Source organism: Neolamprologus multifasciatus, chromosome 11, assembly GCF_963576455.1.
Source record: "Neolamprologus multifasciatus chromosome 11, fNeoMul1.2, whole genome shotgun sequence".
Lineage (NCBI taxonomy): Eukaryota > Metazoa > Chordata > Actinopteri > Cichliformes > Cichlidae > Neolamprologus > Neolamprologus multifasciatus.
This window is the reverse complement of record NC_140449.1, coordinates 1,511,303-1,538,649: the sequence shown is the minus strand read 5'-3', so window position 1 is coordinate 1,538,649 and position 27,347 is coordinate 1,511,303.

Genomic DNA, 27,347 nt, shown 5'->3' with positions numbered 1-27,347 from the left:
ACTTATTTTTATAAACTTTATATTTCATTTCAGCAGGCTTTGTTCTAAGTTTTATATAATCTCTATACAATTTATTTTTCTAGTCCTTTTGTTATCCATGGTTTACCAGTAGTTTTCTTTTTCTTTTCCTTATATAATACCAGTGGACAGTGATTTTCATACAAAACCAAATAAGTATTTAAGAATGCCTCGTATGCAGCATTAACGTCATTTACATAAACCTCATTCCAATCTTCTTTCATAAGATCTTGCCTGAACTTATTTATTGCATCATCATTTCTAATTCACACACTGAGGTTAATTATGGAGTTCCACAGGGTTCAGTGCTAGGACCAATTCTGTTTACATTATACATGCTTCCCTTAGGCAGCATCATTAGAAGACATAGCATACATTTTCACTGCTATGCAGATGACACCCAGCTCTATCTGTCCATGAAGCCAGGTAACACACACCAATGAGTTAAACTGCAGGAATGTCTTAAAGACATAAAGACTTGGATGGCCACTAACCTTTTGCTTCTTAATTCAGATAAAACTGAGGTTATTGTACTCGGCGCTGAAAAGCTTAGAAGTATGGTATCTAACCAGATTCTTACTCTGGATGGCATTACCTTGGCCTCCAGTAACACTGTGAGGAACCTTGGAGTCATTTTTGACCAGGACATGTCCTTCAACGCACATATTAAACAAATATGTAAGACTGCGTTCTTCCATTTGCGCAACATCTCTAAAATTAGAAATATCCTGTCTCAGAGTGACGCTGAAAAACTAGTTCATGCATTTATTACTTCCAGGCTGGACGACTGTAATTCATTATTATCAGGATGTCCAAAAAACTCACTGAAAAGCCTTCAGCTAATCCAAAATGCTGCAGCAAGAGTCCTGACAGGGACTAGAAAGAGAGAGCATATTTCTCCTGTTTCGGCTTCCCTTCATTGGCTTCCTGTTAAATCCAGAATTGAATTCAAAATCCTGCTCCTCACATACAAGGTCTTAAATAATCAGGCCCCATCTTATCTTAATGACCTTGTAGTACCATATCACCCTATTAGAGCACTTCGCTCTCGCTCTGCAGGCCTACTTGTTGTTCCTAGAGTATTTAAAAGTAGAATGGGAGGCAGAGCCTTCAGTTTTCAGGCCCCTCTTCTGTGGAACCAGCTTCCAGTTTGGATTCAGAAGACAGACACTATCTCTACTTTTAAGATTAGGCTTAAAACTTTCCTTTTTGCTAAAGCATATAGTTAGGGCTGGACCAGGTGACCCTGAATCCTCCCTTAGTTATGCTGCAATAGACGTAGGCTGCCGGGGGATTCCCATGATGCATTGAGTTTTTCCTTTCCAGTCACCTTTCTCACTCACTATGTGTTAACAGACCTCTCTGCATTGAATCATATCTGTTATTAACCTCTGTCTCTCTTCCACAGCATGTCTTTATCCTGTCTTCCTTCTCTCACCCCAACCAATCACAGCAGATGGCCGCCCCTCCCTGAGCCTGGTTCTGCCGGAGGTTTCTTCCTGTTAAAAGGGAGTTTTTCCTTCCCACTGTCGCCAAAGTGCTTGCTCATAGGGGGTCATATGATTGTTGGGTTTTTCTCTGTATCTATGAAGTGCCTTGAGGCGACTTTTGTTGTGATTTGGCGCTATATAAATAAAATTGAATTGAATTGAATTGAATTGTATATTTTTAAAAGAGATGAACTTTCTGATAGGATTTGAGTTGATTTGAGTTTTTTTCTTTTGAGTGACATTCTTGTCTGTATTTTATAGCATTTGTTAGTGTCATTATTTCAGTGTCTTCCAACTACCAATAAACATCAAGAAGAATGCAAAATATAGTATTCTTCCTGAGCAGTAATACTATCATCATCATCATCTTTTATTTATATAGCACTTTAAAAACACACCAGACACGCAATTAATGAAAATATGATCAATTGAAGTAGCTGACTTTTCAGTTATTCTACTAGGTTTAGTAATCAGAGGGTAGAACCCTCTTCCAAATAATAACTCAAAAAAATCTGATGATGCCTTATGATTGGACATTTTTAAAAAATCAATATTATAATCACCGCAAATACAGAATGTCTTATTTCCCTTTACCTTGCTCAATAAAACTTCTACTACATCTGTGAATGTTTCTATCAGTGTCCCAGGCCTCCTATACATACAAGTAATAATTATATTACTCTTTCTTTCCATTTCTATTTCTACTGTGACACACTCCATTAAATCATCAATAGCCACAGACATATATTCAACCTGTTTACATTTCAAATCACTATCAACAAAAAGTGCCACACCTCCTGCCTTCTTATTAGATCTATTTATATGATGTAATTCATACCCATCAATGTGAAAGTCCCAACCCCTTTCCTCATCTATCCATGTTTCTGATAGTGCTATCACTTTAAACTTGCCTTTCAGATTATTCAAAGAATCATTGATCAGAACAAAACTTTTATAGAGGCTTCTACAGTTGAAATGAATTAATGAAAATGTATTGCCCAAGTCAACATTATCCCTAAATTGATTCTCAGTATAATACTCGCAGGTAACATTAATCGCATTAAGCACATTCCTTTCTGGATCGATATTATTTTCAAAATCATGTAATTTGTAATCCGAATCTTCAGTCATTGTGATTGAGTATTCTTTAAATGTCTGTTATCCTTATGACATACCCAAGTATTTCACAACATATTTTGAAAAACCACTCATAGCTATACAGTTCTTTCTGATCCATAAATAAATCCCTGAGTTGAGAGTTCTTTTTGAAGTTCTTTTAAAGATCAATTTTCAGGAGTTTTTCTTTAGGTTCCAGTTTCATGAGGGGGGAAAATATGTTTGTAATCCAAAAACAGGCAGAATGGGAAAAGAGAAAAAGGAATGGTCCTACCAGCTCGCCACCTGTAGGGCCAGAAAAAGTCCATTAGTATTTCAATGAGTGATTACACATTTCCATACAATAGTGTGAATCAGATCATTGCATTATCACATTTCACAAAAGTACAATAGTTCATTAATTGTTTTAGCTATGTAGCTTTATCTGAACACTTCAGGCTATGTTCAGGTAGTATTTGCTACAAACAAATACGGAAACGGCATGAAAGAAGGCAGTGTCTAAGACACAGCATAGCCAAGTTTAAGGCAACATGTAACAATAATCAATAAATTACACACTGTTTTAAAAAAGAGCACGTTTAAGTATTTAAATAAACTAAAGTGTACAAAAACAGTAATTTCCAGAGTTCTGCTTGCGGTAAAATGCTGCTGAATAAAGGAACGACCAGCAGCTAATAGCTAAAGTGTTGCTTTTGCCAAAGGTTAAAGACGCTTAGTGCTGAGTTAATTCAATTTTATGGCTGAATGGAGAGACATTTCCCATGCCGTTCTTGACGCCATTCAAGTCTCACAGCCGAGTCTCATCTTTGCCGTTCCGTGGATGCAGCGAATCAAGAGAGGGACGTCACGTGGGCTGACGTGGGTTACACAATTACTTCCATGACCACAGGTGTGTAAAATCAAGCACCTAGTCATGAAGACTGCTTCTACTAACTTTCGTAAAAGAATGAGTTACTCAGCATTGTACATGCTACCTGTGCAACAAGCGCAGAGTGAGTGGATGGTGAGACATGTGGAGCGCCAAGGTAACCAACTTTCAATTCATCTCCATTTTAATTCAATTTTATTTATATAGCGCCAAATTACATCAACAGTTGCCTCGAGATGCTTAATATCAAGGTCAAGACTCTTCAGTAACAGAGAGAAAACACCAACAATCAAACTAACCTCTTTGTGCAAGCACTTGGTGACAGTGGGAAGGAAAAACTCCCTTTAAACAGAAAGAAACCTCTGGCAAAACCAAGCTCAGGCAGTCGTCAGTCAGCTGCATCTGTACCAAAGCCTTACAGTGAGTGGGCGATCGTCACTCAAGAGTTGGGAGTTCGCCTTGTAATCGGAAGGTTGCCGGTTTGAGCCCCGGCTTGGACAGTCTCGGTCGTTGTGTCCTTGGGCAAGACACTTCACCCGTTGCCTACTGGTGGTGGTCAGAGGGCCCGGTGGCGCCAGTGTCCGGCAGCCTCGCCTCTGTCAGTGCGCCCCAGGGTGGCTGTGGCTACAATGTAGCTGCCATCACCTGTGTGTGAATGGGTGGATGACTGGATATGTAAAGCGCTTTGGGGTCCTTAGGGACTAGTAAAGCGCTATATAAATACAGGCCATTTACATCATCAAGCGCAATGCAAAGTGTTGGATGTAGTGGAGTGGAGTGGAGATGCGTTCTCTTGAGTGACGAATTACTCTTTTTGGTCTGGCAATCTGATTGATGAGTCTGGTCGTTGCCAAGAGAATGGTACTTGTCTGACTGCATTGTGCAGTGTAAAGTTTGGTGCAGGGGGAATTATGGTGTGGGTTTGGTTTTTAGGAGTTGGGCTTGGCCCCTTAGTTCCACTGAACTCTCATGCTCCCAACTTAGAAACAGTTAGAAACAGTTTCCCACAGCATCCTGTTCCAACACAACTGCCCTCCAGTGCACAAAGCAAGGTACATAAAAACATGGATGAGTAAGTTGTGTGTGGAAGAACTTGACTGGCCTGCAGAGTCTTGATCTCATAGAACATCTTTGGGATGAAGTAGAGTGCAGAATGCAAGCTAAGCCATCTCGTCCAACATCAGTGTCAGACCTAACAAATATGCTTCTAGATAAATGGTTGAAAATCCCCACAAACACACTTGTACACCTTGTAGAAAGCTTTCCAGGAAGGGTTGAAGATGTGACAGCTATAAAAAAGGTGGGCCAACATCATATTAAAAAGTATGGGTTAAGAATAGGGTGTCACTCAAGTTCATATACGTGTGACAGCAGACATGCGAATACCTTTGGCAACATAGTATGCATACATACACACATATACAATATGTATGCATGTAGATTAACATATATAGCTCAGTTTGTTGGAAGACACTGGCTGACACTCGCGTGGGTGTTTGCAGTGCTCTCATCTACCTTTATATATTGCTGGGTCAGTGCAACATTGCCTTTTTTTTCTGAACAGAATGAGCCTCCAGGTTGCCAGCTGAAGCCCTTTTATATCAGACTTCTCCCTTTGCAATCTCTCAATTTAATTTGCTGCCACAACCAATGGACCAAAACGAATAAAAATAACAAAAAAGTGAATTGTATTGATCCACTTGTCCATGGTTTTGTACTAGAGATATAGGAAAATGCACAAAATGTAAGGTGAAAAGAAATAATGATGTGCACTATCAGAGAATAGAAAAACAGGAATGTCCTGTTCCAAAAATATCACCATTTTATTATCTTTGCCTGGAGTCCAACAACAGTAGTTTAGGTCATAACAGGGAGTTATAGCTTTATGTCACAGTTTGATTGGTGCCGCTGACATTTCTTTTAATAAGTGGGGGTTGAGGAAGCATCATTAAGGAATGAAAGTATAAACAGTCTCCACTAGTTAGCCTGTATGTTCTACCCTTTAAATTACAACATTAGTCAACTTGTGTTAGTAGTTATATAAAAGCCATACCTTTACATTTGCTGTCATCTTTATACTGCACTGCAGAGTGGATTTGTCTCAGCCTGACCTTAACCTGATTATGGCTTTGTTTTTAATGAGTGGAACACAATTTCATGAGACCACAGTTTCAAGTCTTTCCAAAGGTTGAACAAACTTGTTCTGATCTTTTTGCAAATAGACTACAATAAATGCAGTTATCTATCTCATAGCTAACTCAAATTATGTAACACTCTAAGCTCATAGAAATACATGAAATTGTAATACTGCATTAGATGTTGACACACAGTAGGTTACAATGACATATACGTCACTTGCCCTTCCTTGGTGACCGGGGTGTCCCAACCCAGGTGTTGTCTGGGATTGTATATGGAGTTATTACATCAACATTTTAAACTAACCAACAGTGTTATTTTGCTGTGAAGTTGGTGCCCTTCATCAGAATGTGATTTTCAGTATGCACTGAGATAAGTTATACCCATGTGTGAAACAGCCAGCATGGTGGAAAGTTAGTACCTCCAACTCAAGCTCTGTGGTTCTTTGCCAAAAAATTGAAGACTGCCCCAGCAAAAGAGATCGAATAGGATCAAATAGGGTCTCTTGCTCAGTAAAATAGACAGATTAGTGTTGTAACTGCAATAATGCTAACTTTGTGCCAATTCTGGTGAACAGAGAGCTGAGCTGAAAGCAAATCTTTCAGTTTAACAGTCATGTTTCATTGCAGCACTCATAGCAATGACCTCAGCATTTGGAGGTCAGACATCAAGTGGATCATTTGAGAGCCATTGCACCTCGATATCAAAAGGAGCAACTAGAGGTGGTTAAGTTATATAATAGCTGGCAGTGCATCCTGTTACCACCACTGATTTTAAATGAGTAGAAATTACAGTTTATTTTGTGTTGTTCAAACAAAAACCCTTTTTTCTAAACAACAGTATGTTGCCTAAACCAACTCAAACACCCACTGAAAACAAAAAAAGAAAAACATAAATGAATAATAACTTACTTCTGAAAAAACATTTGCTACACACTGCAAAAAAGTTGATGTCCTTCGTTTTCCCCTTTTGTTTCTATTACTCACCTAAACCCAGGAACCCACTGTGAAAAGTCCATTCGACTTGGTTTTGCAGTGCCAACTGTACAGAGGATGGTCATTTTCAATTCAATTCAATTCAATTCAATTTTATTTATATAGCGCCAAATCACAACAAAAGTCACCTCAAGGCGCTTCATAGATACAGAGAAAAACCCAACAATCATATGACCCCCTATGAGCAGCACTTTGGCGACAGTGGGAAGGAAAAACTCCCTTTTAACAGGAAGAAACCTCTGGCAGAACCAGGCTCAGGGAGGGGCGGGGCCATCTGCTGCGACCGGTTGGGGTGAGAGAAGGAAGACAGGATAAAAGACATGCTGTGGAAGAGAGACAGAGATTAATAACAGATATGATTCAATGCAGAGAGGTCTGTTAATACATAGTGAGCGAGAAAGGTGACTGGAAAGGAAAAACTCAATGCATCATGGGAATCCCCCGGCAGCCTACATCTATTGCAGCATAACTAAGGGAGGATTCAGGGTCACCTGGTCCAGCCCTAACTATATGCTTTAGCAAAAAGGAAAGTTTTAAGCCTAATCTTAAAAGTAGAGATAGTGTCTGTCTCCTGAATCCAAACTGGAAGCTGGTTCCACAGAAGAGGGGCCTGAAAACTGAAGGCTCTCCCTCCCATTCTACTTTTAAATACTCTAGGAACAACAAGTAGGCCTGCAGAGCGAGAGCGAAGTGCTCTAATAGGGTGATATGGTACTACAAGGTCATTAAGATAAGATGGGGCCTGATTATTTAAGACCTTGTATGTGAGGAGCAGGATTTTGAATTCAATTCTGGATTTAACAGGAAGCCAATGAAGGGAAGCCAAAACAGGAGAAATATGCTCTCTCTTTCTAGTCCCTGTCAGTACTCTTGCTGCAGCATTTTGGATTAACTGAAGGCTTTTCAGTGAGTTTTTTGGACATGCTGATAATAATGAATTGCAGTAGTCCAGCCTGGAAGTAATAAATGCATGAACTAGTTTTTCAGCATCACTCTGAGACAGGATATTTCTAATTTTAGAGATGTTGCGCAAATGGAAGAACGCAGTCTTACATATTTGTTTAATATGTGCGTTGAAGGACATATCTTGGTCAAAAATGACTCCAAGGTTCCTCACAGCGTTACTGGAGGCTAAGGTAATGCCATCCAGAGTAAGAATCTGGTTAGATACCATATTTCTAAGCTTTTCAGCGCCGAGTACAATAACCTCAGTTTGATCTGAATCAAGAAGCAGAAAGTTAGCGGCCATCCAAGTCTTTGTGTCTTTAAGACATTCCTGCAGTTTAACTCATTGGTGTGTGTTACCTGGCTTCATGGACAGATAGAGCTGGGTGTCATCTGCATAGCAGTGAAAATGTATGCTATGTCTTCTAATGATGCTGCCTAAGGGAAGCATGTATAATGTAAACAGAATTGGTCCTAGCACTGAACCCTGTGGAACTCCATAATTAACCTCAGTGTGTGAAGAGGACTCTCCATTTACATGCACAAATTGGAGTCTATTAGATAGATATGATACAAACCACTGTAGTGCAATACCTGTAATACCTACAGCATGTTCTAATTGCTCTAATAGGATATTATGGTCGACAGTATCGAACGCTGCACTGAGGTCTAGCAGGACAAGCACAGAGATGAGTCCACTGTCAGAGGCCATAAGAAGATCATTTGTAACCTTCACTAAAGCTGTTTCCGTGCTGTGATGAGCTCTGAAACCTGACTGAAACTCTTCAAATAAACCATTCCTCTGCAGATGATCTGTTAGCTGTTTGACAACTACTCTTTCAAGGATTTTTGATATGAAAGGAAGGTTGGAGATTGGCCTGTAATTAGCTAAGACTGCTGGGTCTAGAGATGGCTTTTTGAGTAAAGGTTTAACTACAGCCAGCTTGAAGGCCTGTGGTACATAGCCGATTATTAGAGATAGGTTGATCATATTTAAGATTGAAGAATTAATTAATGGCAGGACTTCTTTGAGCAGTTTTGTAGGAATGGGGTCTAAAAGACACGTTGGTGTTTTCATTGGTGTTTGTGAGCTCAAGATGACTGAAGGGAGAAACCAGTTCCTCACAAGGTGGTCAGTGGTGGGGCCTCCTCTGAAAAAGTTTTTTTATACAAACGTTCATCTTAAACATTACTGTAATGTGAAAACTGAATTGAAGTATGTAAAGATAAAAAGTTAGAAAACTTACCTTAATAGTTATGGTGATAGTTGAAACTAGCTACACTGCCCTTGATGACCATGAAGAAATTCCTAATACTGACAAAATGTAGGTCACATACACAGCAATTTGAATCATTTTACCACATATCTGGTAGTGCTGTGCGATATTGCAAATTTTAGTATCGATCTGATACCAAGTAGGGGGCCAGTATTGCCGATACCAAAACTCATACCGATACCTTTAACTTAAAAATACAGGTTGAGAGTAGTGTGTAACAATCTATGGGTTGAATCATCATGAATCTGGAAAATCTGATTTTAATTACCACTAAATCACTGTGTGTTTCAATGTACACAACAATTAGTTAATGTTGCGCTCTAAAAGTAGTTATAAAACTTAAATTTTTCTGAATCGTTGGGAAAAACTTTAAAGACTATTCTTATTTAATTGTGTTTTATTTTTGGACACATTTCTAGTTAGTTTTTGTAGTTCACTAGCTCCAGGAGGTCAGAGTTCAGACGAGTGATGTCATCAGTAAGCGCAGAAAAGAGAAAAAAACAGTGTCTGAGATGTGAGAGCAATGTTTGCTGATGATATGCTATGCTGCCTGTAAACTCCAAACCTGAACTGAGGAGAATAAAGTTGCCAAAAGGAGAATGGAGTCATGTCTCTCTGAGCGTGCAACATTAACACAACATAACACACCCTTCAGCTTTTCATTTCACTTATAAAAAAGAAACAAAGTATCTATCGATCCTATCATGATATCATCCATCCGATACCAATACCAGCATTGCTATCAATACTATCGATATCTGGATAGATATCTGGTGTCTCATCTGAAATCTATCGGCTTCTTAAGGCCAGTGCAGTCCTCCACTCTCTTTCAGCTCGACTCCATTTCAATGGCCTATAAGATCGAGACCATCATCAGCCCCTCAGTGGTCACATTCGCTCTCGGCATTCTGGGGCATCCTTGCCACGTTCCACATTTCCCAAATCAGGCCTGTTCACAGCAGTCCTCACCTTTGTCCTCTCTTCTTCCTCTGACCCCCAACCGGTCACAGGAGATGGCTGCTCCTCACTGAGCCTGGTTCTGCCGGAGGTTTCTTCCTGTTAAAAGGGGTTTTTGCCTTCCCACTGTCACCAAAGCACTTGCTCATAGGGTTTTGTATGATTGTTGGGGTTTTCTCAGTTTTCTATTTATTACTGTGGGGTCTTTACCTTACAGTACAATTCAGTTTTATGTATATAGTGCCAAATCACTAGGGCTGGGTAAAATCACTGATTTCTATAACTGATTTGATTCTGTCTTGATCCATTCTCAATCATCCAGATAAATAAATCTCCAAAAGTTGATTCTGTTCATCTGGACGTAGCGTTTTCAGTGGGAGAAACGTTTCGTCACTCATCCAAGTGACTTCTTCAGTCTCAGCTGACAGCAGGTTACCCCAATCTTATAAGCAATACATTTGCATAATAACTGAAACGGATCAACTCGGTCACGTATAACATCTCTAGGTTTCTGGCTTTGATTGTCAACCCGCTGGTAGGCAGCTCTGAATGCCACATCCAGAACACCTTGGATTTTGTTGAGAAGGTGTGAGATGTCATTATGGAGGCAGATGAAACCATGGTCTTGTACGATGATACAGCTCTCTTCACTTGCATCCCAGTCGCGGAAGCGTGGGAGGTAGTCCGTAAGAGATTACAGGATGACCCCAACCTCAGCAACAGGACCACTCTCAGCATCGACCAAGTGTGTTTGCTTTTGGAACTGTGTCTTCTTTCCACTAATTTCACATACAAGGGTCAGTTCACAATGTGCTTACACATGGCCCACATATCGCAAAGAATGACGGCCCTTTGGTGGGCCAGATCTGGTTTGCCAAATGTGGCCCACACATGGGCCAGCACAAGGCCAGTTGCAGACACACTGGTGGTCCTGTTTGTGTAGATTTGCATAATCATGATGAAGGAACTGACCTCCCAGCCCATTGTTCATTCAGTGGTGCTGGTTTCAGTCATTATGCAAATGTACTGTTTATAAGATTGGGGAAACCTGCAGCCAGCTGAGACTGAAAAAGTCACTTGGATGAGTGACGAAACGTTTCTCCCACTGAAAACGTCCAGATGAACAGAATCAACTTTTGGTGATTTGATCGAATAAATTGGATCTTTGATTCAATTCAATTTGATTCATTTTGAGTCAGACAATATAATTATGATCATTTATTAGTATATATCCATATTTTTATATCTATGTATAAAAACAAAGCTGACACTTGTGAGACTTCATCAGAGGTTTAAACATCACACCAGATGCCTTTGTGTCAAAGCAACTCAGGATAAAACACTAAAAAGCATGAAGGAGATTTTCCTGTTCTGGCTTTTTATAGCAGATAACCGCCTTAAACTTATTCTGCAGTAGTTAAAAAACTGATGAAAACCATGAATCAACATGTGAACATTACCTGATGCAGTTGAAGTGAAGCAGAGCAAAGTTACAGAGGTTTTTATTAGAGACACAGCTAAGCATTTTGCAATTTGGCATAGTTTATAATAGTTTCAATTTCTTTCATATTAAACAGCAGAAATGAGGCTTTCTTGTTGGAGGTCATTTTTTAAAAGACAAACAAACAAACAACAGCCAACAGCGCTGTACACAACAGTAGACTGGCGCATAATAAGCAAACGAATAATGTAGAAAACAGATTTTTGATGGTAAACTGTTACACTAAAAGAAAGAGCTGCGCAGAAAGTGTGATTATCTTAATTCTTGCTTTGAATTTTATTCTTCTTACATAATGTGTTTTTTTTATTGTTAGAGACTTTTAAATTCTGTTTTGAAATGTTTGTTTTTATGAACCTTGAAAATGTATGTTTGACTACAACTATTGAAATGAGAGTGACATTTCTTTTGGATTATAAACAACGTAAACAGTCCGTTCATTTATGTAAACGAGATACTAATATCAATAATTTTTGTCCAAAATTACTTTATCTGTCTTCTTACTGTAGTAGGTTTCATAACATTCTGTTTTTATACATTTCCAGAGTAACTTTGTATTGAGCTTTGCTGGAGCCCCCACATTATCTCCTGTCGTAAACAAGTTATTGTACTTTCCGTTTCAGACGGAAGACGTCAAAACCTATTCATATTTCTTTCCAAAAAAGTCTGTTTTGCCATTCTTTAAAATGTGTGTTTAGGGTAGGAGGGTTACAGTTATCACCAACAATGACAACAACCTCAGAGGTTGTTGTCATTGTGTTCATTGAGTTTTTTTTCCCCTCAATGTGTTTTCTGCTGTGAATATGTGAATATGTCACCAATTGTGTGGATTTCTTTGAGTTTTATTTCACTTAGAGGAAAGTGCTACTGAAATTAAAAGTGGTGAGGTCTCCTGACATGTTGGACATTTATGCTAATCCCTCTACACTGCTGGTGAATTTAATGTCAGTCCAAACCACCACTGAATTCACTTGTGTTTCTACCATCCATGCACCTGATAAGCAGCACTCTTCTGAATTTACCCACAGACTTGAATGGATGGCATTATACAAAGAAGCTTCCTCAATGCCTGTTAAGGTACGCCGAACAAAAGCTGTTAATTGGATTCAAAGTTTCCTCCAAGATTGAACTGTCTCTCTGAGAACACTGTAGCTTCTTCATCTTCTCTTGTCACAGTCTCACCATTTTAAAACATTCATTTGCTGGGTACACCACAAATGCAAGTGTATAAAAATAATTACAACAACCGAGCAGCAGCAGTAAAGAAGTGCAGTCCCTCACAGAGGACTTTTCCAATTAATTGACTTTAATGCAGCATAATGTGGAGTTGTCCTTTTCCCACTTTTCATAATGGCTGCCACCTGACTGCCTTACAGTCAATTAAAACATAATATAAATTGACTTAAGCAGTGAGTGATTAGGTTCCCACAAGACAATTGAATTTTGGGAAGCAGAGAATTGTAATCCATAATCATTTTTTTCTTCATTTCCCACTGTTACATTAATTTTGTTATATTTAATGGCATGCCTCTTATTACAGTGAGTGGCTTATGGATGTTCATAATTATCTAGGTGTCTTGATTGTTTTGCATATATGCACCAGAGTAGCTATTTTGCCTGTAGTGCAAATGCGAACTGTCTGAGGATGTGTAGCACCAAAACTGATGGATGTAATAGCACCTGCTCATATGCACATTTTCCACACAAACACCTCTGCTGGAGTTTTGTCTGTATTATCTGTTTGGCAGTGATTGAGTGTGGCAGTAAAAAGGCAGTGAGAAAGACACAAGGATGTGGGATGATGGCTGTGCAAAGAGCTGAGGTAATTTCCCTCGCCGCCAAGTCAACTCCGTCGTTTGTCAGCCACCGCTTGCGCCGCTGGCAGCTATTGTGCCAACCGCAGTCAATCATGCAGCTTATGAATCTGAACCGCAGTCAATTGCACTGCTGATGAATCCGAACAGCAGTCAATCGCTCAGTGTAGGAATCCATTGACACATCTGGCAGTTCCAGCCAGTCACATGGATAGCTAGCGGCAGGACATCCTGGAGGCAGGCTGAGATTAACTGTAGCAAATACCTCACAGGAAAAAGATGGCTCAGTTGGTCAAAATATTCACTATAATCAGTTCTTGGAAATATGTGTGCAAACATTGAAACATACTGTTATATTACCACTATATAAATATTGTTTTTTAAATATTTCCAGTTTTTGATAGGGGGTGATGTAGTTTATTGTTGTTCCAATACAATACTGATATGCCGCAAGAAAAACAAAATCATTACTAATGTCCAACACTTGTCCTCAGCTGGGCATTTTCATCAGCAATAAAATTTAGCTTTCATCGTCATAAAACTACAACACGGTTATTACAATCCTAATACAAAAGGTACAATAAACACTAGTGATGGTAAATTTGATTCTTTTTACTGAATCGAGTTTTAATGAGTCACTCACCAAAGTGAATCGGGTTTTTTTGAGTCATTTGATTCACTGAGTCAGTTGACCAGAGAGTGCAAAAAATGTACATTTTCACTCAAACTTAATTTGTTTCTCTTTTCATGTAAATCCTACTGCTAAGATGAATGATTCTAAAAAAAACAAAACAAACTATTTTATAGAGCAAAAAAGGGCAAAAACATTTCTAAAATTAAGCAATTTCCTATCAAAATTGCTTAATAAACATTTATTTTGTTTATTTGTATTTTATTAGTATTTTCCTTAAATGTGTTAAATATATATTTTCTCATCTAAATGTCCACTGAGCTGTGAGCCAGGGGGTGGTAATGCGCCTTAACATTGGTTGCCAACCAAGAAGAAGAAGATGCTGTGAGCCAGGAAGGAGCAAGAGCATCTGGCTGCAGCCACTGGGTAGCGCCATATTGCGACCTCCACACTAACCGGAAACACATAAATTCAGTTAAATCGACTTTGACAACGAAAACTAAATTGTGTTTTTGTTACTAGTCATGCTGCTGATAAATAAATTTGTTTTTAAGTTGTTTTTTTTGACACTCTGGGTTTATTAAAAAAAAACATCACCATTCATTCAGCTTGTTTGTGGCTAAAAGTGTCCATGTGTTCTGTTTTCTTTTTTTTTTTGCTACTTTTTCTGCATAAAGGTTTTTTCATAAATATAAAGTAGTCATTACTTTTTATATTTTTTATCCTTCAAACACATTTTTCTAGTACAATGCTGTTTCTCAGATTTTTTATTTATTTATTTATTTTGCAGCACATTGCTTGTGCGTTCTGATTGCTGTAGACTTTTGTCAATCAATCTAGTGCCGTTTGGTACCGGGCCGCGAGAGTTTAGGCTCGGGTGTGAAGTGTATGGTTTTCAGGGTTTTTAATCGTTAAGTCGGGTTCCCTGGGTCTTTTCCATTGACTGTGTTGTGGTCGTGTGTCTTATTTTGAAAGAACTATTTACTGGCTGTAGCTCAGGTGGCAGACCACTAATCAGAAGGTCGGTGGTTCGATCCCAGCCTGCCTCCTGGCTGCATGCCAAATATCCTTGGGCAAGATACTAACCCCATGTTTGCCTACTGGTGGTGGTCAGAGGGCCCGGTGGCGCCTGTGTCCGGCAGCCTCGCCTCTGTCAGTGCGCCCCAGGGCAGCTGTGGCTACAATGTAGCTTGCCATCGCCAGTGTGTGAATGTGAGTGTGAATGGGTGAATGACTGAATGTAGTGTAAAGCGCTTTTGGGGTCCTTAAGGACTAGAAAAGCGCTATACAAATGCAGGCCATTTACCATTTACCATTTACGCGTTACCGTAGCGACCAGAGAGCATCAAGAAGCAGAGAGGAGGACGTTACTCGCAATGTTGTTGGCGTATTTCAGGAGGACGCTGCTCATAAAGTTACACAATTACACAGCCGAATTCGCGTTTATTATTATATTTTCAAAATACCACCGTTTTTGTCTTTGTTTGTATCATTTTATTTTGTCGTATTTATCTGCAACACCTTAAAGGCCGGTCCGTGAAAATATTGTCTGACATTAAACTGGTCCGTGGTGCAAAAAAGGTTGTGCTGTACACTACAGAATGCGTTTAGCTCGTCGAATTTATATAAATCTGCCCACGAAACGTTTTGCACGGTTTCGTTTTATAATACTGGACTTATGTTTCTATGATGGGTTGAACTTTACGAGTGTTTAAACAAAAGAGAAAAATGTGAAAATGTTCATACATGTCTGAGGAAAGTGTATAAAGCATGTAGTGAGGGGTTTTACAGTCTTAAAACATTTTTAATAATTGTAAAAAAAATAAAGTTGCCTACTTCGCGTAGCGAATGTAACTCCCGCGATAAACGAGGGACTGCTGTATTATTAATAGTAGAGTCTGGGACATCTAATTGATTAACATCCACATTGATTATCATGCACTATTATTTTTGTTCAAGGAGAGCAAAAACTATAAAACTTGTTTTGAGCAAACAAACAGCTTGTTTGTTGCCAAAAATGGCCATTTTTGTGTATGTTCAAAAAATGCTGTAAAATGTGTATTTATTAAAACATTTATCTACTTTTACCGACTTGACTCTTTAAATTAGCTTCAGTCCTTTTCATCAAAGCCAAAATTTTATCTACATTCTTTTTTTACTCTCTAAATGCCAGTTAGGTTATATATAGTACCAGTAACGTTTCAGATAAAAAGGTGATAAAGTCCTAATGGTTTCATAAATCTTCCTATTTATTTATTTTTTTATATAAGCATCGGGGACAAGCCTGTCTTGCAATTGTTGAGGTTCACTAGTGTGCGCTCTATTTCTTCCAGGATGACTCTTCATTTGTAGGTTTTAGTGGACTCTTAGTACTGTGAAGTGATTTTCATGGGACAAAGGCTTGTATTCCAAGATCTGTGAGATTGTAGAAATGAGCAGCAATTCCCTTCTTGCCATCTTTCCAGAAAAATAAGTGATCTGGAATCTGTTACGCTTACTTACAGCAGCAGCACTTTCTGTACCTGCATAAAGTCCAGGACACATTTACTAACAGTATGTGTTGCTGTATGTGCTGCAGCTTTGAATCTTTTATTAATATATATTTTGTTAATATTTTGGCTATGGTGTCTTGTTGTGAAATGCACAAGAGTAAAAGTGTTAGCATGCGGTCAAAGCTAAGTTTGACTGGGAAACTCAAAGCTCAATAGTCTGTATCAACAAAAATTCACTGCAGCCTGTGTAATATTTCATGCGTCATAATTTATTCCAGTCTAACTTGCAAATACATGTTTGCGTTGCAATGTCATGCACAAACATACACAATATTAGATCCTTAAGATCAAACCTGTGTCATTCTTTTGATCCACTGCAGTGTAGTAGTCACAAAAAAAGAAGTGCAGATCAGAGGGTTAATTTGTAAAATGTCTAAAAATATTATTGATTACAGGATAATACATAAATGTTAATAGCAACTGTAAGCTTTTGACTTTGAAGTTAGAAGTATAAACAATGCTGTTACATTTACACTAATTTTTTTTACTATAAGTATGGACATAAAACAAGCTTATTATAAAATGTTGTTCACTTAATTGGAATTCTGTACACTGAAGAAAAAAAAAACCCCAACAACACATAAAAAACACAAACAAACAGCCAGTGCCTTCATCTGTCCATTAAGTGTCAGACATCGCATTGACCTGTAGTCTCTGCTCGTCAGCACATGTAAAAAGAGCTCCATGTCCTCTGCAAACTGAAAAACAAAGAAGAAGAAGTCCCTCTACACAAAAACACTGCAGATGACAGGCCAGGCAAACATCTGTTGACCTGTTTGAATGCCTCCTCATCATGTCAGCCTTGAAGTTTTTTTGTAAGGAGACTAAGACCACAGTGAGGGCATTTCATTTCCATGGACTTTCTACAAGCCACAGTTTCATTTAGCACAGAGGGTAGAGCACATGAATGTTCTACCGAAGATTCAGAAAATGATTTAGATGCTGGAGACAAGACATGGAGAGGGAGATGGGGCTCCACGGAGAGTTCAGTGGGGAGCAGTCCTGAATGCTGACATGACAATAATTGACTTGCCATATCCCCACGCTGTATGACTGTCATGTTGCAGACAGGGCAGTGAAAGTGCACCGGCATATCATTTTGTCTGTAAGAGAGAAAAAAAAAGAAGAAAAACAACAACATGTAATTTAAATGCAGTTGTATAGAATGCAATCAGTTTATCTAACAATCAGATTGTACATATTAACAAAAATATCCAAGCCATCCTTAATAATGAAAGCAAAATGGTGTGGATCATAAGAGCTGTCAGGAAATGTGGTGAACAAGAAAGAAAATATTTAATGAAAACACTTTTTTTCTCTTGCTGATGAATGAACTGAACTGTACAATATGAAAAGCAACATTTAAGTCAACAAAGAGACTGCAGAGGTGCTGAAAAGAAGGGCATATTTATAACTTTAGCTATGAGGTATATTTAATACTAACATACCTTTGAAAGGCAAAGCATTTTTAATGTGTCCATTTATTTGCTCCTCAGTCTTTGCCCTGACAGGAGGGCTGAAAGTGGGGCACAGAGGGCAGTGAAACAGCCAACACGTGGTGCATTCCTGCAATTCTGGCTTGGAGGCCGAATTCCAATTTGATATGTGCATCTAAAACTGTGAGAAAAACAGATAAACACCATATACACATTTAAGTTCAGGTTTTAGCAGAAATAACACGTTACAGTTAGCATGTAAGAGATTTGGGGAGAAAATTCTTTACAAAAACATAATTTACAAGACACTTTTATTTGTGACAGATAATTTAACAAAGGCTAACTAAAATCTGGGCAATAAAAAAGCAGAACAGAATGGAATAGAGATTATTAGTATTTATAAATGTATAAATCTCTTCATGACAAACTTTACAATGTTGATGTAGGTGGAATGAGAGACATGAATAAAGCACAATATGCAGTAAATGGAACAATGTGCATTGATGTCAGACAGTGAAAAGCAGTAAAGTGAATTTGTTCAATAACAAACAAAAATCAAATACGTTTGAAAGGGACCACTAAATGCTAGTCAGAGGTGTTAAAAGTGCGCACATTCCTTACTTAAGTTTAGATACCTCGGGGGTCTGACTGTTGTTGTAACGCTAACAAAGTGCCAACATCAGTGTAAGCAAAGTAGATGATTCCTAGAATTATATAATTATTAACAGCAAATTTATACATGGAAGACTATGTACCAACCTTTACAATCGATTTGCAAGGTTAATGATCCATGCAGGAATGAGACAAAAAAAAATAAAAAATCCATGCGGCAACGTATTTCCGCCTACTGTGGAGGTCACGTGTTTCCGGTTAGTGTGGAGGTCACGTGTTTCCGGTTAGTGTGGAGGTCGCAATATGGTGCTCCCTGTCACTACCCGATCCGTACCGGAAACCCGATCGGTACCCCGCATGCGCGAAAGGTGTCGACTTCCGGTCGTAGCGTTTTACGATAGTTATGGGTCAGAGTATCTGTTAAGATGTTAAGAATAACAAGTATCTCTTAAAATGTTTGCAATAATGAAGCATTTCAGTACAATGTAGACAAAAACAAAAAATAAAAAGATAGTTACGAATCGGGACTCCCCGATCCTTACTGCGCATGTGCAAAGTCAGACCGTACAAATCGGGTCTACCCGATCCGTACCGCGCATGTGCAGATGTTTTCTTCTTCTTCTGTTCGTTTAATGGCAGTTTACTCCCCAGTGTACAAGGATACTGCCACCTGCTGACCGAGCAAATGAACCCTATTGTAAACTGAATTAGCGTCATTACAAACGTGTGTTAAATTTGATTTAGTGATAGTCGAGTGTGTTTATGCTTGTCTGTGTGGAGAGGATTGACTGGAATAGTGATGATGTCCGCTATCACTGTCAATTGTCAGTAAACACTTAATCTGGCTGCTGAATCTTCACGTGACACATTGCTAAATCAATATAATTAAGTCTGTAATTAGGCGCCATTCTTCTTATTTTACGGCGCTTTTGTTCAATCGGGGAACGCTCTCTGTTGAGGAGAAAAGCATGAATTTGTTTGTATACGGATTATCCATTGTTTAAATGTCCCGGGCAGTCGAAAAGGAGGCAGAGCTGTTGAGAAATGCTAAGAGCTAACTGGGCGCTAACCGTATCATTCAAATATACTGAATGTCGCAATGTTGGCAAAGAGGGGAAGTGACGTAAGATTTGCGCATGCGGGGTACCGATCGGGTTTCCGGTACGGATCGGGTAGTGACACTCCCTGTCACTACCCGATCCGTACCGGAAACTCGATCGGTACCCCGCATGCGCAAAAGGGGTCTACTTCCGGTCGTAGCGTTTTACGATAGTTATGGGTCAGAGTATCTGTTAAAATGTTAAGAATAATGAGTAACTCTTAAAATGTTTGCAATAATGAAGCATTTCAATACAATGTAGACAAAAACGAAAAATAAAAAGATAGTTACGAATCGTGACTCACCGATCCTTACTGCGCATGTGCAAAGTCGGACCGTACAAATCGGGTCTACCCGATCCGTACCGCGCATGTGCAGATGTTTTCTTCTTCTTCTGTTCGTTTAATGGCAGTTTACTCCCCAGTGTACGAGGATACCGCCACCTGCTGACCGAGCGAATGAACCCTATTGTAAACTGAATTGGCGTCATTACAAACGTGTGTTAAATTTGATTTAGTGATAGTCGAGTGTGTTTATGCTTGTCTGTGTGGAGAGGATTGATTAGTATAGTGATGATGATGTCCGCTATCACTGTCAGTTGTCAGTAAACACTTAATCTGGCTGATAAATCTTCACGTGACACATTGCTAAGTCAATATTATTAAGTCTGTAATTAGGCGCCATTCTTCTTATTTTACGGCGCTGTTGTTCAATCGGGGGACGCTCTCTGTTGAGGAGAAAAGCATGAATTTGTTTGTATACGGATTATCCATTGTTTAAATGTCCCGGGCAGTCGAAAAGGAGGGAGAGCTGTTGAGAAATGCTAGGAGCTAACTGGGGGCTAACCGTATCATTCAAATATATTGAATGTCGCGATGTTGGCAAAGAGAGGAAGTGACGTAAGATTTGCGCATGCAGGGTACCAATCGGGTTTCCGGTACGGATCGGGTAGCGACACTCCCCAGTGGCTGCAGCCAGACCCTTCTCAGAGGGAGGGGGTGAGTGATTCGTTTGCTCTATGATTCAGCACAGGAGGGAGGGGGTGAGCGAGTCCTGAGTGATTCGCTTACACTTACGATTCAGCACAGGAAGGGAGGGGTGAGTAGCTCAAATGTGCTGTTAGCATGTTAGCAGAGCGATGCTACTGTGAACCGAGGAGCTATTTTCTTGATGTGAGCTTCTACTCAGGGTTTTTTCTTCCAGTTCAGAGCAGAAATGCTTTTGTTAAGAAACTGGCTGTTGTTCCCCCCCCCCCAATTTTAATTATAAGCTAGATATATTTCTACTAATGGAATTAGTTTGCTAACAGCAACAGGGATGAGTCAGTTGGGTTTGTGAATCATGATTCACGAGTCAGTAAAGTGATCCTCGAGTACGGTGGCCCCTAGAGACAAAGCACGTACAAACTCCAAAACACTTGCAAACTCCAAAACACTTGCAAACTCCAAAACACATGCAAACTCCAAAACACATGCAAACCCCAAAGCACATGCAAATTCCAAAACACAACGGAAGTGCTCCAGGGCGCTAGGGGCAGTGTTGAGCTCGATTTGCAAAATAAACGGCAAGATTGTCTGTATGGGACGGTCTAGTCTCTGTCGCGCTTCCCAGGTTGCCTAGCAACCATGATACTAACCGCTGGAAACGTGTCATACAACTTTGTTTGACAGAAATGAAGGAAAACATATTTTGTTCATTTGTTTGTTTGTTTCTACAAGAGCTTTGTGTGATTTGATAAGTATCTGAGGTTGAGACCACAGGACAGTAAAACATGATTTTTGGGCTTCATTTCTGTACTGAACAGTCATTTAAGATTAGTTAGTAAATAACAATTAGCTAATGTTGTTCATGAGACTAAAGTCATATCACTTTGGTAATGTAAATATAATATGGCCAATATTATAGTTATTATATTAATCATTATTAGCTATTACAGCAGTAAACATGAACTCTGTGTCAAATACTGAGCCTCAGTACAGATTCAAGTTGCAGTTATTTATAGGTCTTATCACCTTAAATCTTCACTCAAAGACAAGTATCTTTGACAGTGCATATATAGGTGTATCATATATAAGAGAGAAATGTTGTTCCTTCAGTATGTTGGCATTACTAAATTTGGCTCATTGCTTACATACGTGTGTAAAAAGAAATTATATGAGCTGTGATAACTGTTTCTGATAAAATGAAGAGTAGACTGATATATTGAATATTCCTTTATTGGGTGAGAAAATCAGACCATGTCATAACTGCTTTAAGTCATACAGAATAGATATCAGAGCCTTAAACAGGCTGACTTCTGCTAAATGGGTCAAACTGGGCAGAAAGTCTACAAACACATAGCATCATTATAGAATATGATGTAACACTATAGATCAACTTACCTCAGAATATATAAAGCATATAAACAATTACAGCAATATGATGCAACAAACACAGCAGTGCTACTAATCCAAAATACTCAAAGCTTCATAGAACTGAAACAAACATTTATTTTTAGGTCCATTCTGCTGCTGATACATACTTTAGGTTTCTGAATATTAAACTTGTTGCTGCCTTTCATAGTGTTTAACTTGAAGGCCCTGAGTACTTTCTCCCACACTGCAAACACTGGAATGATAAAAATTATTTGAACATTACCTAATAAGACTGATTCAGGACAGACAATTAGTTATGTTAAACTTTCCTAGCAGTCCTTCACGAACAGGGAACAGTCTGTCTATTCTCTCCATCTGTCAGCTGCTGCTGGCTCTTCCTCCTCCTCTTCCTCACACACTGCTGAGTCCTGGTGGATCATCAGGGGTGCAAAGCCTCACAGATGATGTGCAGCAGTGGGTCCCTCAGTCTGTCCTCACTCTGGACACTTGCAGTTGCCACACATGGAAATCAAATGTGTGATAAGCTGCAGGATTCAAACACAAGTGTAACTTATAAATACATGTTCATACTTTTATTACACAATCAGAGAGAAAGAAAAAGAGAGAGAGTGCAGGACAGACAGACAGGTGACAGTCTCAGGTGTATACACTGCTACAAAACAGCACAAAAGAAGGAGGACTGTGTTATTACGAAACAAGAAGAGTTCCCAGATGGTACAGTGGACACATGTGTGACTCCTGTGATTAAAGCATCTTTCTTTCAGCTTAACGAGTGAACCGTCAGCTCGTTCAAACACACGTTAAACTCCATTTGGCTCGACACCACCGAACAGAGGCAGCAATATAACATAGCTAACATTAACAGTGCAGTGAATCCTGCTTGTTCCGTGATATTCAGGACTGCAAACCGAGCAGCATCACTGACTTTCAGCCTGTTGTGTTTGTGGATATATGACTGACTTTAATTATCCATAAAATCATCACATTCTCTGTAAGATTAAAGTCAACTATTGAACGGCGTATATTTTGGAGTAAAGGCTTTAAAACCAAGTTAGTACAAACATCGCTAATGTCACATAACTTTCCCGACATGTGGCCAACAGTAATGTTTTAATGTTCTTCATTATAAAAAAACATTTGCGCATAAATAAGTGACATAATATTCAGTACTTACTTCTGAAAGTTTACTCTTCGGCGGCTCCGCTTCCGCCGTTTTTTTCGGCAAAATTATCCACACCACAGCCGCACTATGAAATCTGGGATATGTTGGGCCATGAAGGCTACAGCGACCCATCCTTAAAATTCAGGGAAATTAAGGACGCATTTGAGGGCCGCATTTCGAGCAGCCTTTGAATTGGGACAGCCTTCGTCGTGTCGCTGTGACGTAATCGGCCTTAAAATGAGGCCTTTAAGGCTGCAGACCCCAAATCCGGTCATTGGTACATCCTGGCTTGTGTAGTTAATAGGTAACAAAAGCTCAACACTGCCCCTAGCGTCCTGGAGCACTTCCGTTGTGTTTTGGAATTTGCATGTGCTTTGGAGTTTGCAAGTGTTTTGGAGTTTGCATGTGTTTTGGAGTTTGCATGTGTTTTGGAGTTTGCAAGTGTTTTGGAGTTTGCAAGTTTTTTTTTTGGAGTTTGCATGTGTTTTGGAGTTTGCAAGTTTTTTTTTTTGGAGTTTGCATGTGTTTTGGAGTTTGCATGTGTTTTGGAGTTTGCAAGTGTTTTGGAGTTTGCATGTGCTTTGGAGTTTGCAAGTGTTTTGGAGTTTGCATGTGTTTTGGAGTTTGCAAGTGTTTTGGAGTTTGCAAGTGTTTTGGAGTTTGCAAGTGTTTTGGAGTTTGCAAGTGTTTTGGAGTTTGTACGTGCTTTGTCTCTAGGGGCCACCGTACTCGAGTATTGAATGATTCGTTCACGAATTGAACATCACTAATAAACACACGTTACCTGGGGAAAATTTCAGAAATACAATAAAATAGATATAACATTATACATTAATAGACATAATACATTAATAGACTTATTAGACTGAGGTAATGGATATGGTTAGCATTAGGGCTGCCGCAAACGATTATTTTGATAGTCGACTAGCCACCGATTATTTTTGCGATTAGTCGACTAATCAGATCATGCATCCATTGGACGTAAAACGTACAGCTTATTGCATCAGCATGCATCTGCTCTTATATAACTATCATTGGCTTACAGCTTTAAGTGTTTAAGGTATGTGCTAACTAAAAATAAAGACAAGATGATGAATTTTGCAGATTGTATCGGTGGAGTTTTATAAACTCAGCCGTTGAAATTGATTTACTCAGGACCCAGAAAGAGTAATAAGAGTAATATTAAAACTAAGTAGCTGCCACCATTGTTGGAAACTGGAATTGGCTGAGCCGCGCTATGAATTCTGGGATAGTTTGGGCTACGAACGATACATCCGACCCATCCTTCAAATCTGATGAAAAGGAGGACGCATTTGTCGGCGGCATTTGGAGAAGTCTTTGAATTTGGACAGCCATCGTTGCGTCGCTATAACGTAATCGGCCTACAAATGCAGCCTCCGAGGGAATTTGGACACAGCTACAATACCAAAGACTGCTTCTTCTACTTCGGGGTTTAACGGCAGCTGGCATCCTTGTAGATGATTTGCTCCCATCTTCTGTTTCAGTCCATTATTACACTCTTAAATCCTACTACTTACTCCTGCATCTTTCAGGATCTTACAGAAGCTTCAAATGATGCGTCGACTATTAAATTAGTCGTTGACAATTTTGATAGTCGACTTAATTATGACTAGTCGACTAATCGTGGCAGCCTTAGTTAGCATTCATATCGATCCCTTCATGGAGAATTGACAGCTATTTTCAGCATACCAGATAGGAAATTAAACAGAACTATAAAGCAACACATGTAAGAAAGGTGATCTGAAAGGTGCCATGACTATTAGGCATCTGAAGCTATACTTGTTTAGCATATGTGATTTAGGAGAACAATTTAATTTTCAAAAAGTGCATAACCTGGCAATAGTGACCTTTGCTTTGTGTAATGGTAGAAGCAACGTTGAGTGTAATGCATTCCAAAGTAACATGCTACTCTAATCACATTATGTTTATAATGTTTTTCAGTAGTGTAGTAATCTAATTCAGTATTACTACGTCAATCACTAAGGCAGTCTTCTTCTGCTTGCCTACCACTACTATGTCCGGTTGGTTAGCCATGACCATTTTGTCCGTCTGTATCTGGAAGTCCCACAGGATCTTGCCTCAGTCATTCTCAACCACACTAGAGGGCGTCTCCCATTTTGGCCTCTGGACTTCCAGGCCATATGCGACAGATGTTTCTGTATACTATGCCGGCCACTTGGTTATGGCGTTCCATGTATGCCCTGTGCTCCAGACCATAGATTCAACCAATTGTTAAAAGTAATCTGCATTAAGCTTACGGTTGCTCAAATTCAGTACAATGTCATATGAGATGCAGTAAACAAGGAAAATAGCTAAACTAATGAAGTGCATGGAGGCACTTGGCCTGTTTGAAAAACTGTCATCCTATTATGAGCCATTGTTATATATAGAGCACACCTATAAAAACAACTAATATGCTGAAACTAGATGATGGAGAAGCTGAATTGAATATGAAAGTCTTTATCATTGTGCAAGTCTTTGCCACTGTGCGCGGCAAAGCACACAACCACTGTGTAAGGTTGCGTTGCGGTCTCTTCTGAGCTAATGAGCAAGCTACACATTATCAGATCAGGAGCTGGCTGAGAACTCATCAGAGAAGAGGGAAACAGAACTATGATAACTCGAGTATGCAGCTATCCGTGAGTTCAGCTTCTTCCTCACAACTCAGATGCGCAGCAGTTTTCCTGCATCTTGACTCATGTGTGTAGAGTGTTCATAGCATCAGTATCATGTTTTTGCTTATTTGTTTTGTTGGGTTGAAAAATAATTAAATAAACTTGTGATCATACTTATGGATCACCATGGCACATACCATTTGGCATATGATTTATTTATGCAGATGAAAAAAGTGAGTGTGAATGTGCCTGACTTCGCAGTGTGTGTGTGTGTGCGCTGTGTAAAAGTGTCTCCAATTGTGAGAGCGGTGATTCTGCAGGTCACCAGCTATTGTAAAGGGGAAAAAAAGAATAAAAAAGAAACAAAATTTACATTTTAGATGACAAATAATAATAGGAAAAAGGTTTTGTGTTTCTCAGCCAAGAATAACTACAATCTCATGCATGGAAGCATGGAGCTTCCATGCAGTACTGAGGCAGTTTATTGGCCGGAAGCTGAATGGGAACGGCCCCCTCTGGGGGTCTTTGGGGATCAGGACTATCAAGCCTTCGGTTAGCCATTCTGGGTATCTCTCATCGACTACCAGCTGGTTTGTTTGTACTGCCAGACACTCATGGAGTGCAGTCAGCTTCTTCAGCCAGCAGTCATGAACCATGTTGGGGCCTGGTGCAGTCCAACTCTTCATACTGGAGACCCTTTCTTGGATGTCTGTCGCTGTGATGGTTACTGGTCCCTGTTCAGGGAAGCTGCTGTGGTCTGCTCTAAGATCCACTAGCCACTGAGCATTGCCGTTGTGGGTTGCGTCCTTCTCCCATATGCTCTTCCAGGATTGCTTGGTCTTCAGCCTTGGTGGTGCTGTTCCCATATTGTTCCCTTGCAAATGAGAGTACATCTTGGCTGGTTCTGTGGAGAACAGCTGGTTTATTCTCCTGCCTTCGATCTCTCTGGTGTACCTCTTCAAGCAGCTGGCCAAGGCTGTGAGTCTGCTTGGCAGTTTCCAAGGCCTCAGATGTGGACAGCTTGCTGTATTCTCTGTTATTCTCCTTCTTCATTGCATCTCCCTAACCTCCCTCCGTGCTAACTTGATCTTGGCCTCTGGTCTGCTTCTCCATGGAGGGTACTCCTCCTTGTGGCTGTTCAACTTGTAGCTAAACATCTCACTGAACACTGCTGCCATAGTGTAGATCAGCGAGTAAGTCTCAATAATGCTTGTAGTAGTTATTGTCCTTATTGCCCGGCTAAACACACTGAACATGGACCACAAGACTATCAAAATAACACAGGAAACTTTACTTTACTTTATTTATATAGAACATTTAATAACAACAAAATGTAGGCCAAAGTGCTGTACAAAAATAATAAAAAAATAAATAAATTAGACATTAACTCTCATGCAGTGTTGAAAGCCAATGATCAGAGCCTTTCTAATGTGGAGAGGTAAATCATTTCATCCACATTTTCAGCGCCACAACTGCGAATGCCCGGTCACTTCTGTGAACCAGCCTCAACTTCGAAGTGGCCAAGAGCAAGAGATCACTTGATCTTAGAGCTCTAGGGGGTATATAAGGCTGCAGTCAGTCAGACAGATACTCTGGAGCCTGACTGTTCAGCACTTTATAAGTCATCAACAAAATTTTGTATTTCATTCTGAAGCGGACTGGGAGCCAGTGAAGTGAGGCACCGGGGAAATATGCTCGTGTCTCTTCGACTGTGTCAGGAAATGAGCTGG